The sequence below is a fragment of the Macrotis lagotis genome, chromosome 5 (assembly GCF_037893015.1).
Source record: "Macrotis lagotis isolate mMagLag1 chromosome 5, bilby.v1.9.chrom.fasta, whole genome shotgun sequence".
In the NCBI taxonomy this organism is placed as follows: Eukaryota; Metazoa; Chordata; class Mammalia; order Peramelemorphia; family Peramelidae; genus Macrotis; species Macrotis lagotis.
This window is the reverse complement of record NC_133662.1, coordinates 63343845-63357926: the sequence shown is the minus strand read 5'-3', so window position 1 is coordinate 63357926 and position 14082 is coordinate 63343845.

The window sequence follows — 14082 nt, the reverse complement described above, 5'->3', positions numbered from 1 at the left end:
TAGAATGAGTTTTGGTTCTGTATATGTTCCAACATTGGCTATTGTAGTCATGTGCCTTCTTTTGCTCCATAAGGACATGTTCGCTTACTGTGAATAATATAACATAATCTAGCTTTCTGTACCTCTTTTATTGTTTTTATTTGAGTATTAAATGCATGAAATATAAAACTACCTTTTGATATATCTTTTTGATTACTTAAGACCATCATTGGAGCAGAGAATTGGTTAATATATTTGAATCTCACCACTGCAAATGTCAAATGAAGAGAACAATGCAATGAAAAGCAGAATTGACCAAATGGAAAAGGAGTTTCAAAAGTTCAGTAATGAAAGTAATTCCTTAAAAATTAGAATTGGACAAGTGGAAACTAATGACTCCATGTAATAACAAGAAACACAATCAAAATGAAAAAAAATGTGTAATCTCTCATTAGAAAAACAAGTGACCAGAAAATAAATCAGAAGTATTTTAAGAATTATTGGACTAGGAAAGGATTCTGGGAAGATGGCAAAGGAGGTCAGAAAATTTTCAACTCTCCAGATTTCCTCCACAAAAAAGTCAGGGTAAAGCAGTTATTCTCCTAAGAAAACTTGAAGAAAACCCCAGGAAAGACCTGACCACATTCTGGCCTGAATGAAGGACAAACACTTCCAGGGCAACTCTTCAGAATCAACAAACAAACCTTAGAAACTTTCATCTCACAGGCAGTGTGGGATTTGCTGACTCAGTAGAAAAGACTGAAGATCTTCCACAGTTGAGGGATGCCAAGTGTAGCTGTGCTAACTAGATATGTCCCAGGTTGTGACTGGGGAAAAGAAGATCACAACTGGTGAGAGCAGCAGTAGGATGAAGATCCTGCTGGCCATGGGCCCTTACAGGAAAGCATAGTTTCTGGTTTCAGTGCCAGGACAGTGAGGACAGCTGCAGTTTGCAGACACTAGAGGGAAACTGATACTAGAGGGACTGTGGGGGACAATATCATTTGTGTGATAGCATGACTGGGGTCTAGCCATGCCTTAGGAGTAGAAAGAAGGGTCAAAGGTTAAGCTGTAGGACAGCTTTCAGAAAAATCACAGTTAAAAGAACCTCAGTCTTGGGGCATTACTCCCCAAACCTTGGCACTAGAACCTGATCACACTAATGGCTGCTAAAAACAAAATAAAACAAACAAAAACCCCATAAAATAAAAATGAGTAAGCAAACAAGAAAAAATCCAACCATAGATAGTTAATATGGGGATAGAGAAGATTTAGGTTCATATTCAGGGGAAGATAAAAGCTACTCCTTTTTCAATGAGAAATGCCAAATGGTCCCAAGTGCAAAAAAAAGATTTCTTGGAAGAACTTAAAAAGGACTTTAAAAATCAAATAAGAGAGGTTGAGGAAAATTAGAGGAAAACAAAGAGACAACCAAGAAAATCAAGAAAATTCTGAAAAGAATGTCCACTGACTTGAAATAGAGAATCAAAAACTCAAGAGAGAAATTAAATTCTTGAAACCTGGAATTGGGCAAAGGGAAGCTAATGATTTTCTAAGACACCAAGAAATAATAAAATAAAATCAAAAAAATAAAAAAAGAAGAGAATGTGAATCATCTCACCAGAAAATAACTGATCTGGAGAACAGATTGAGGAGAAATAATTTAAGAATAGTCATATGATTAAAAAAAAGAATCTTGATACTTATTACAAGAAATGATCAAGGAAAATTACCCTGAAGTTTTAGAACTTCAAGGTAGAAATAGAAGAGATCCACTGATCAGCACCAAAAAGAGATCCCAGGAGGAAAACTTAGAGAAATATCATAGCCAAGTTTCTAAGCTCCCAGATGAAGAAGAAAATATTGGAAGAATCAAGAAAAAATAATTTAAATATCATGGAGCTATAATAAGGAATACACAAGACCTAGAAACTCTGTTGAAGGCCTGTAGATCTTGGAATGCTATATTTCATGAAGCAAAAGAACTGGGGTTATAACCAAAGATAATTTATAGAGCAAAGGTAAGTATAATCCTGAATGAAAAAAAAAAGGACATTTAATGAACAGAAAGACATTCACCTATTCACAAAAGAAGCAGAAATTAAGGGAAAATTTGACATATAACATCCAGGAGAAATATAAAGAAACATTAAAGATCAATTATAAGGGACCAAAGTTTTTATTTCATATATGTGAAAATAGTAGCAGTACTCTTAGAACTGTTACCATTAATTGAGTAGTTTGAAAGAAAGGCTTGAGCTGAGCTGAGTATTATGGAGTGAGTCTTTAAAAATAAAATTGCAGGGCAGCTAGGTGGTGCAGTGGATAGAGCGCTAGCCATGGAGTCAGGTGTACCTGAGTTCAAATCTGGCCTCAGATACTTAGTAATTACCTAACTGTGTGGACTTGGGAAAGCCATTTAACCCCATTGCCTTGCCAAAAAAAAAAAACCTTTAAAAAATTAAAATAAAAATTGCATAGGAGCAGTTATTTCAACAAATGAGGCCAAAAAATGGGGAAAAAAACTAGTAGGGAGGAATTGGATTAAAGGGTATTAAAGTCTTCTAAACACAGAAAAAAATTAAAGAACAATGGGATAAACTGGGGGTGGAGGGAGAGATTAAGGGAGGGACTCATGAAAGACTAGGTAGGTTAAAGAATATGAAGTAAACTAGCAGATAGAAGGAAAGCAGAGAAGCAATGAGGGATAGAATAGGATGAGAAAGGTAGGAAAAATAGGAAGAAGGAAATTACATAAATAACTATAACTTAGAATGTGAATGGGATGAATTTATCCTTAATATAGAAACTGATAGATTAAAAATTTGAATTCAACAATATGTTGCTTTTAGAAAATACTACAAAAATTAGAGATACACACAAAGATAAAATGAAGGTCAGGAATAGAATTTATCATATAAAAAAAGAGGAGTAGTAATCATTGTCTTAGACAAAGTTAAAGGTGAAATATATTAAAAAGAGAAAAATAGTGAAACTATACTATGTGTCAGCCCAGGTACATGTGATAAGAGGAAGCAGAGGAGGCTAAGCCTCCTCTGACATCACTAAATGAAAAAAAAATGATAAAATAGAATAAATATCAATACTAGCTCACTGATTTATGTTAAATATGTAATTTCTTTCTACTTTAGTCCTTTTCATAAACAACAAAAGCTGAATTTACATATTTTAGCTTAAAATGTGGGGATGATGAGAGGTGAGGAGGCAATGGCTAGTTGTGCCTCACCTAAAATTGTGCAGTTCCTCACAAACTGGGTTGAGTGCATACAATAAGTATGTGCCCATTGATATTTCTCTGTATGTCACCAGGGTGTTTGTAGACCCTTTTATTATTTATGCTCATTTACCATAGTCAGTACATCTACCTCATTGAAAAGGGTGTGCATATGATAATGCTATTAGACTCATACAATGCAAAGCCTGACTCTGCTACTGTTCATGCCTCCCTAGTTATGGATCCTACCACATGTCACAGTGTCAATTATGTTTTCAATATTGTTTAGAACATTTAAAATAACTTGGTAGTATAAGCTGTCTGAGAGTATATCTGTCAAAACAGACATATGAACTATATGAACATAAACATAAAAACTTTATACAAATGAAGTCAGATTTAAATAATTGAAGTAATATTTATTGTTCATGGGTAGAGTCAAAATAATGTAAAAAAGACAACTATATCTAGCTTATCTATTTATTGAATGCCATCCAAATTAAATGGATAAAAATTATTTTACTATGTTAGAAAAAATAATAAAGTTCATATGAAAGAACAAAAGGTCGGGAACTCCAAAGAAACTAAAAGAAAAGATGTAAAGGAAGCAGATTCAGAACTGTCAGACCTTAACTTATATGAGATGATAGCATTGTTGAAGTGTAAAATGGATAATTTTGAATTTTTAAATTAAAAATTTTTGTATAAATAAAACTTATACAGTTAAGAATAGAAAAAATACTGAAAATGGGGGGAATTTTCATAGACAATATCTCAGGATGTGATGTGATTTGTTAGGAAGAGCTGGTTCATTTAGAGAACTGTGGAAAGACTAGGATTTATGAAGGAAGATGCTATCCACCTTCAGAGAAACAGATGACAAATGGAAATAAGCTTAGTATGTTCTTAGATATATGTGTATGGGTATATATGTGTAGATATTGCATGTTTATAGATATTTATATTTATATGTATGTGTGCATATGTATATGTACATATCCATGCTTAATTTTAGTTTTCTTTAGGGTGGAATTAGGAAGGAATGGGAGGATAAAAAAAAAGTAAAAACATATAGCAGAGAACAAAAGAAAATCTATAAAAAAGCAAAGTTAGTTTTGAAAACAATGTGTAGTATTTATTATATATTTTTTCTTAAAGTGGAAATTTGTTTTATATTGAATATTCTCTTATGTTCCATTGTGTACATGACAATATTTTCCTCTTTTTTCATTTTGTATTTAATTTAAAATAAAATTACCAAAAAAAAAAAAAAGAATTATTGGGCTTACTTAAAGCCATGATCAGGAAAAGAGCCTAAACATCACCTTTCAAGAAATTATCAATAAAAACTGCCCTGATATTCTAGCCCAGAGGGTCAAATAGAAAGAATCCACTGATTACTTATTTAAAGAGATCCCCAAATGAAACCTTCGAGGACTATTATAGCCAAATTTCAGAGCTCCTAGGTCATGGAGAAATTATTGCAAGCAGCCAACAGTCAGGATAATACAAAATGTAGCAGTATCTATTTTAAAGGATATACATATTGAAGTTGCTAGGTGACACAATGGATAGAGCTCCATCCCTGGAGTCAGGAGGACTTGAGTTCAAATTTGGCCTCAGACACTTAATCCTTACTTAGTTATGTGACCTTGGGCAAGTCACTTAATCCCATTGCCTTGCAAAAAAATTTTAAAAATGGCAAATGCATTGACAGAGGACATGGGTATGACTTGAGTATGATGGACTGATTATCTAAAAAAAATTAAATTAAGGGATGAGAAAGAAAAACACAGGAAGAAGGGAAAAGGAAGAGATAGAAGTGCAATGGGGGAACTAGGAGAAGGGGAACATGTGAACCTTACTCTAATTCGAATTGCTTAAAAAGGAATAATAAACACACTCAAATGGGTATGGAAACCTACAGAAAAGTAGGAGGGGAAGAGTATGATAGAAAGGAGGCTCATTGAAGAGAGGGTATGTTGGGTGAAGTAAAAAAAAATCAGAAGCAAAACATTTTTGAGAAGGGACAGGGTAAAGGAGAGAGTAGAATAAATGGGGTAAAAAAGGATGAAGACAAGTATAAAGTAGTCATAACTGTGAAGAAAATTTATATCAAGTTTATTTGATAAAGACCTCATTTCTCAAATATATAGAGAAATGAGTCAAATGTATAGAAATAAGAGTCATTTTTCAGTTGATAAATGATCATAAGATATGAATAGGCAGTTTTCGGATAAACTAATGAAAGCTCTCTATAGATAGATCACTATTGACTATAGAAATGCAAATTAAAACAATTCTGAGCTATGACTTCACATCTGTCATAGTGACTAGTATGACAGAAAAGGAAAATATCCTATGACCTAGTAATACCACTCCCAGTTCTATATTCCAAAGAGATAAAAAAAACAAAAAAAGTACAAAAATATTTATTGTAGCATTTTTAGTGGTGGCAAAGAATTAGAAATTGAGGGGATTTCCATCAATTGAGGATTGGCTGAACAAGTTGCTGCATATGATTGTGATGGAATTCTATAATGTATAAGAAATATTCAGTAGAACAATTTTTAAAAACTGGAAAGACTTAGATAAACTGATGCAAGGTGAAATGAGCAGAACCAGAAGAACATTGTATTTTGTAACAGCAATACTGGATGATGATCAACTGTGAATGATTTATCTATTCTTAATCATGCAATGATCCAAGGCAATTCTGAATGACTTATGCTGAAAAGTGATATCCATCTTCAGAGAAATAACTGAGTCTGAATGTAGGAAATGCAGGAAATGCAGGAAAAAATGTATACTTTGTCTTTATTTTTCTTGGTTTTTCTTGTCTGTGATTTCTTTCACAAGAAGACTAACATGGAAATGTGTTTTGCATGATTGCACATTTATAATATATAAATTATGATCTCAATGGGGAGAAAATAAAAAGAGAGAGGGAATGTATCTGGAACTCCAAAATTAGAGGAAAAAGTAATATTAATTATATTTACATTTAATTGAGGAAGAATTATTAAATTAAAAAGATTGATAGAATGCTCTTATGAATCTATCAAGACCAAGAGATTTTTGACCTTTTTCTTTTTTATTATTTTTTAAAGCATAATTTTAATATTTTTCCAATTACATATAAAACAATATTTAACAATCTTTTTTAAAAAAATTTGAGTTCCTCCTTCTATCCATTCTATCCTTGATAAATAATTTGATACAGTTAATACATACATAATCTTATAAAATATTTCCAAATTGGTCATTTTGTGGAAAAAACTTTAACAAAACAAAACAAAAATACAAAAAGAAAGTGAAAAATAGAATGCATCTCACTGAATTCAGATGCCATTTGTTCTTTGTTTAGTGTATTTTCTTTTAAAAATTTTATTTAGTATTTTATTTTTGCTTCATTATAAGTAAAAATATTTTTTGACATTCATTTTTAAAACTATGAGTTCCAAATTTTCTCCTTTCCTCCCTCCCACTACCCTACATTGAAAAAGCAAGCAATTAGGAAAAGGCTATACGTATTTAGTTTTGCAAAAAACTTTCCATTTTACTCAGAAACAGTCTTTACAACTGTTTCTGACAAAGGACTCATTTCTAAAATATACAGAGAACTGAGTCATATATTTTTTAGAAAAAGCCATTCCCCAATTGGCAAATGGAATCCATAGTCACATGAAAAATTGCTCTAAATCATTACTTATTAGAGAAATGCAAATTAAAGCTTCTCTGAGGTACCACCTGACACCTCTCAGACTGGCCAATATGACCAGAAAGGATAATGATCATTGTTGGAAGGATTGTGGGAAATCTGGGACACTATTACATTGTTGGTGGACCTGTGAATTCATCCAACCTTTCTGGAGAGAAATTTGGAACTACACCCAAAGGGCAACAAAAATATGCATACCCTTTGATCCAGCAATACAACCATTACTGTATCTATACCCTGAAGAGATGATGAAAAAGGGTAAAAACATCACTTGTACAAAAATATTCATAGCAGCCCTGTTTGTGGTGGCAAAGAACTAGAAATAAAGTAAATGTCCTTCAATTGGGGAATGGCTTAGCAAACTGTGGTATATGTATGTCATGTTCCACTAGAAACTAGGAGAGATGGGAATTCAGGGAAGCCTGGAGGAATTTGCATGAACTGATGCAGAGTGAGATGCGCAGAACCAGAAAAGCACTGTATATCCTAACAGCAACATGGAGGCGATGATCAACCTTGATGAACTCGTTCATTCCATCAGTGTAACAATCAGGGACAATTTGGGGCTGTCTGCAATGGAAAATACCATCTGTATCCAGAGAAACAACTGTGGAGTTTGAACAAAGTCCAAGGACTATTTCTTTTAATTTAAGAAAAAAAAACCTGATATCTTATTGTCTGATCTTGTTATCTCTTATACTTTATGTTTTTTCCTTAAGGATATGATTTCTTTCTCATCACACTCAATTTGGATCAATGTATAACATAGAAACAATGTAAAGACTGGCAAATTGCTTTCTGTGGGGATTGGGGGGGAGGTAAGTAAGATTAGGTGAAAAATTGTAAAACTCAAAATAAAACTCAAAAAAATTCCATTTTAGTCATCTTGTGAAAGAAAACATAGACCCCTCTCAAAATAATTTCAAAAAATAAAGAAAAAATTTTTAAAAGTATGCTTCAATCTGTATTCAGACACCATTAATTCTCTTTCTGGGGATGTTAGCATTTTTTACCACAAGTCCTCAGAGTTGTCTTGAATTACTGTATTACTGAAAATAGCCGTCATTCACAGCTGCTCATCTTATAATATTGCTGTTACTTTATACACAGTACATTTCACAGTACATTGCATCAGCTCATGTAAGTCTTTCCTGTTTTTCTGAGAGCATGCTGCTCATCATTTCTTATATTAGAATAACATTCCATCATAATCACTTGCCAAAATGTGTTTAGCCATTCCCCAATTGATGAACATCCCCTCAATTTCCAATTCTTTGCTACCAGAAAAGAATTACTATAAATATTTTTGTACATGTAGGTTCTTTTCCTTTTTAAAAAATTTCTTTTGGGATATAGACTGGTATTGCACATCAAATACCAAACTAGTAGGCATAGATCCATAGTTCCATTCATCAGAATTGTATATCAATAACTCATTTTTCCCATATCTTCTCCAACATTTGTCACTTTCCTATTCTATCCTACTGGTCAATCTAATTGGTATGAGGTATAATTGTTTTAATTGCATTTCTCCAATCAACAGTGAATTAAAACTTTTTTCATATGGCTACAAACAGCTTTGATTACCTCATGTGAAATTTATTTATATCTTTTGCTCATTTTTCATTTTGACTCAATTGTCTATATGTTTGAGAAATGAGGTCTTTATCAAAATATTTTTCAAAATATTTTTCACAGTTACTAGTGCTGTTTACTTCCATCCTATACTTCCTGTTTATTTTATTCTCTCTCTCCCTTCACCCTGTCCTTTTCAAAGTGTTTGACTTTTAATCATCTCCTCCCCTAATCTTCCCTCTCTTCTATCTCCCCTTCTTTTCTCTTCTTCCTCTCCTACTTTCCTGGTGAATTAGTTAGGTTTATTTTTTTTTTGTCTTGTTTTGTTTTTGGGACAGTGGCATTAAGTGACTTGTCCATTTAGCTATTATTAATTATTAAGTATCTGATGTAGGATTTGAACTCAGGTCCTCCTTACTCCAGGGCCAGTACTCTATCCACTGTACCACCTAGCTGCCCTGATTAGATAGATTTCTATACTCAAATAAGAGTGTATTATTCCCTGTTTGGCCAATTCTGATGAGAATAACATTCATTCACTCTCTTTACCCCCCTTTCCCCCTTCACTGTGAAAGCTTCTTCTTGTTCTTTTATGTGTGAGACAATGTACCCTTCTATGTCTTCCTTTCTCTTTTCCTCAATACAGTCCTGTCTCACCCCTTAATTTTATTTTTTAAAAATTCATTCATAGTCAACTCTTACCTAAACCATCTTCATATATATATATATACACTCCCTTTAACTACTGTAATAATGAGAAAGTTTTTATGAATTATCAGTATCATTTTTCTATATAGGAATGCAAAAAGTTTATTCTTGTTAAGTCCTTTATTATTTCCCTTTCCTGTTTATATTTTTATGCTTCTCTTGAATCTTGCATTTGAATGTCAAATTTTCTATTCAGCTCTGATCTTTTCATCAGGAAAAGTTTGAAAGTCCCTTGTTTAACTGAATGTTCCTCTTTTCCCCTTGAAAGAGTATACTTGTTTTGCTAGTTAGTTGATTCTTGGTTGTAATCCAAACTCTTTTGCCAACCAGAATATTATATTCCAAGCCTTCCATATCTTTTCATGTAGAACCTACTAAACCTTGGGTTATCCTGACAATGGTTCCATGAGACTTTGACTGTTTCTTTCTGTTTTCTTGCAATATTTTCTCCTTGACTGGAGAGCTCTGGAATTTGGGTATAAAAATTTCTGAGAGTTTTCATTTGGGAATTTCTTTCAGGAAGTGATTGGTGTTTTTATTTTCTCTATAGGCTCTTTTTTTTAAAAACCATGATTTTTTCAGGCAGTTGAATAATTTTAAAATTATTTCTCCTGAATATATTTTCTAGGTGCAATGAGATGTTTCACATTTTTAAAAAATTATATCTTTAAAAAAGAAAATATAAAATAAGAAAAGGAAAAAAACATTGCCATGTTCACAGCAGACCATAAAAGAGGATTCCGTATAATGAATTTCCATTTCAGGAAACCTATATAATAAATACTACATATTGGGGGCAGCTAGGTGGAATAGTGGATAGAACACTGGCCCTGGAGTCAGGAGGATTTGAGTTCAAATCCAATCTCAAACACTTAATAATTACCTAGCTGTGTGACTCGAGCAAGTCACTTAACCCCATTGCTTTGTAAAAACCAAGAATAAATATTATATATAATTCCCCCTAGGTTTTTTTTGCTTCCTTATAGATTTTCTTTTCTTCTCTCCTTTTCTATTTTTACTCCCTTTCTCCTCTCAGAAGGCTACAATAATGTGTATATATATATATTTGTGTGTATACATATATGCATCTACATACATACATTTATTTATTTATAAATATACATATTTATCAACTTATGCATATACACTCATACACATATATGTAAGACCATTCTTTGTTTATTTCCATTTGTCATCTGTTTATCTGAAGGTGAATGGGCAGCTAGGTGGCACAGTGGATAGAGCAGTGGTCTTGGATTCAGGGGGAAGGGAGTTCGAATCTAACTTCAGACACTTGCCACTTACTCTCTATGTGGCCTTGGGCAAGTCACTTAACCCTGATTGCCTCACATCCAGGGCCATCTCCAGTCATCTTGATTCATATCTGGTCGCTGGACCCAGATGATTCTGAAGGAGAAAGTGAGGCTAGTGACTTAGCACAGCATTCCCCTCATTCAAATCAAATTTGTGGTGCTTGTCATGGTATCATTTCCCTGACATCATGGTATCGTTTCTCTGATGTCATGGTCTTCTTTGAAAATTAAGGACAAGCATTATTATTATTATTATTATTATTATCATTATTATTATTATTATTATTATCTGAAGGTGGATAACTTCTTCCTTCATAAGTCCAAGTCTTTCCTTTTTTTCTAAATCATCCAGCTCATCATTTCTTAAACCACAGCTATATTTCAGTCCAATAACATTCTATCTAAGAGATTGTCTATTTTATTTATACAAGAAAATTTTAATTAAAAATAATCAAAATTATCAATTTTATCCTTCAATTCTTTTCTCATTTTTCTTCTTTGGATTTTTAAATCCTTTTTGAGCTCTTTCAAGAGGTCTTTTTGGATTTGGGCCCAATTAACAAACCCCACTGAAGCTTCACATATCCTTTTCTGAGATGGCATTTTTTTAAAATTTATTTTTATTTTATTTTATTTTTTATTAATTTTTATTAAAGATATTATTTGAGTTTTACAATTTCCGCCCAATCTTACTTCCCTCCGCCCCCCCCCCCCCCCCCCCCCCGAGAAAGCAATCTGTCAGTCTTTACTTTGTTTCCATGTTGTACCTTGATCCAAATTGGGCGTGATGAGAGAGAACTCATATCCTTAGAGAAGAGACAAGAAGTCTAAGAGGTAACAAGATCAGACAATAAGATATCTGTTTTTTCTAAATTAAAGGGAATAGTCCTTGAACTTTGTTCAAACTCCACGGCTCCTTAACTGGATACAGATGGCACTCTCCTTTGCAGACAGCCCAAAATTGTTCCCGATTGTTGCACTGATGGAATGAGCAAGTCTTTCAAGGTTGATCATCGCCCCCATGTTGCTGTTAGGATATACAGTGTTTTTCTGGTTCTGCTCATCTCACTCACCATCAGTTCATGCAAATCCCTCCAGGCTTCCCTGAAATCCGGTCCCTTCTGGTTTCTAATAGAACAATAGTATTCCATGACATACATATGGCTAAGCCATTCCCCAATTGAAGGACATTTACTTGATTTCCAATTCTTTGCCACCACAAACAGGGCTGCTATAAATATTTTTGTACAAGTAATGTTTTTACCCTTTTTCTTCATCTCTTCAGGATATAGGCCCAATAGTGGTATTGCTGGGTCAAAGGGTATGCATTTTTTTGTTGCCCTTTGAGCATAGTTCCAAATAGCTCTCCAGAAGGGTTGGATGAGTTCACAGCTCCACCAACAGTGTAATAGTGTCCCAGATTTCCCACAACCCTTCCAACAATGATCATTATTCTTTCTGGTCATATTGGCCAATCTGAGAGGTGTGAGGTGGTACCTCAGAGAAGCTTTAATTTGCATTTCTCTAATAATTAATGATTTAGAGCATTTTTTCATATGGCTATGAATTGTTTTGATCTCTTCATCTGTAAATTGCCTTTGCATATCCTTTGACCATTTATCAATTGGGGAATGGCTTTTTGTTTTAAAACTATGACTCAGTTCTCTGTATATTTTAGAAATGAGTCCTTTGTCAGAATCATTAGTTGTAAAGATTGTTTCCCAATTTACTACATTTCTTTTGATCTTGGTTACAGTGGTTTTATCTGTGCAAAAGCTTTTTAATTTAATGTAATCGAAACCATCTAATTGGTTTTTGGTGATGTTCTCCAACTCTTCCTTAGTCATAAACTGCTCCCCTTTCCATAGATCTGACAGGTAAACTAGTCCTTGATCTTTTAATTTGCTTGTAGTATTGTTTTTTATGTCTAAGTCCTGTAACCATTTGGATCTTATCTTGGTAAAGAGTGTTAGGTGTTGGTCTAATTTAAGTTTCTTCTATACTAACTTCCAATTATCCCAGCAGTTTTTATCAAAGAGGGAATTTTTAATCCCAATGGCTGAACTCTTTGGGTTTATCGAACAGCAGCTCACTATAATCTTCTACTGCTTTTACACCTAGTCTATTCCACTGGTCCACCACTCTTTCTTAGCCAATACCAAACAGTTTTGATGACTGATGCTTTATAATATAATTTTAGATCAGGTAGGGCTAAGCCACCTTCTTTTGCACTTTTTTTTCCATTAAGCTCCTGGCAATTCTTGACTTTTTATTTCTCTATATGAATTTAATTATAATTTTTTCTAACTCGTTAAAATAATTTTTTGGAACTTTGATTGGTAGGGCACTAAACAGATAGTTTAGGTAGAATTGTCATTTTTATATATTAGCTCTACCTATCCATGAGCAGTTGATATTTGCCCAGTTATTTAAATCTGATTTAATTTGTGTGAGCAGTGTTTTATAATTGTTTTCAAAAAGATTCTGAGTCTTTCTAAGCAAATAGACTCCCAAGTATTTTATATTGTCTGAGGTTACTTTGAATGGGATTTCTCTTTCTAGCTCTTCCTGCTGTATCTTGCTAGACATATATAGAAAAGTTGAGGATTTATGAGGGTTCATTTTATAACATGCAACTTTGCTAAAATTGCTAATTGTTTCCAGTAGTTTTTGGACGTCCCTCTCAGAATAGTAGCTTTTTATGTTTCATGTGCTTTATGTGTGTTTGTGTGTGTATGTGTGTTTTCTTTTTCTTTTCGCTTATTTTGATAGTTGAACTCTGCTTCTTGGCAAAGAAGCATTGTCAAGCTTTTTATTCTGGCGGGGGGGAGCTGGTCCCCGACTTACTGCTTGCCTATGACCTTGTTATGGTGTTTCAGATGCTAGTGGTCTGTTTCCTGCAGTAAGATAACCCAACTCAGTCCTGTTTGTTGCCCCTGCATTCCTGGGGCTCAAAATTTGTATTTTGAGTTGTGGTTGAAACTCTCCCTGTTGGCCTGCTGCACCACTGACTTGAGTTATGCTGTGATTAAAAGTCTCCAGTTGACTTTTCAGCTCTCCTCTCTATGATGGATTACATTCCTCTTTTACCCATGTAGAAAGATCTTTATTAAAGTTCCTCCACGATATCTTGAACTGAGAACTTGTTTCTCTGTTTTTTTGTATGTGGGTTCTGTCATTCTGTTTCTTGGCGTCTTAGAATTTCATTATCTTCCCTTTGTATAGTTTTCAAGCAATTAATTTCTTCCTTGAGTTTTTGATTCTCTATTTCAAGTTGATTGACTCTCTTTTCAGAATTGTCTTGATTTTCTTGTTTTCCTCTTATTTTTTCCTAATTTTTCTCCAATCTCTCTTTTTTGATTTTCAAAGTCTTTTTTAAGTTCTTCTAAGAAATCTCTTTGTCCTTGGGACTTTTTGAACTTTCTCAGTGAAAAAGGACTGACTTTTTTTTTAGTTTTTTTTTTTTTTGCATGTCAATGGGGTTAAGTAGCTTGCCCAAGGCCACACAGCTAGGTAATTATTAAGTATCTGGGCCGGATTTGAACCCAGGT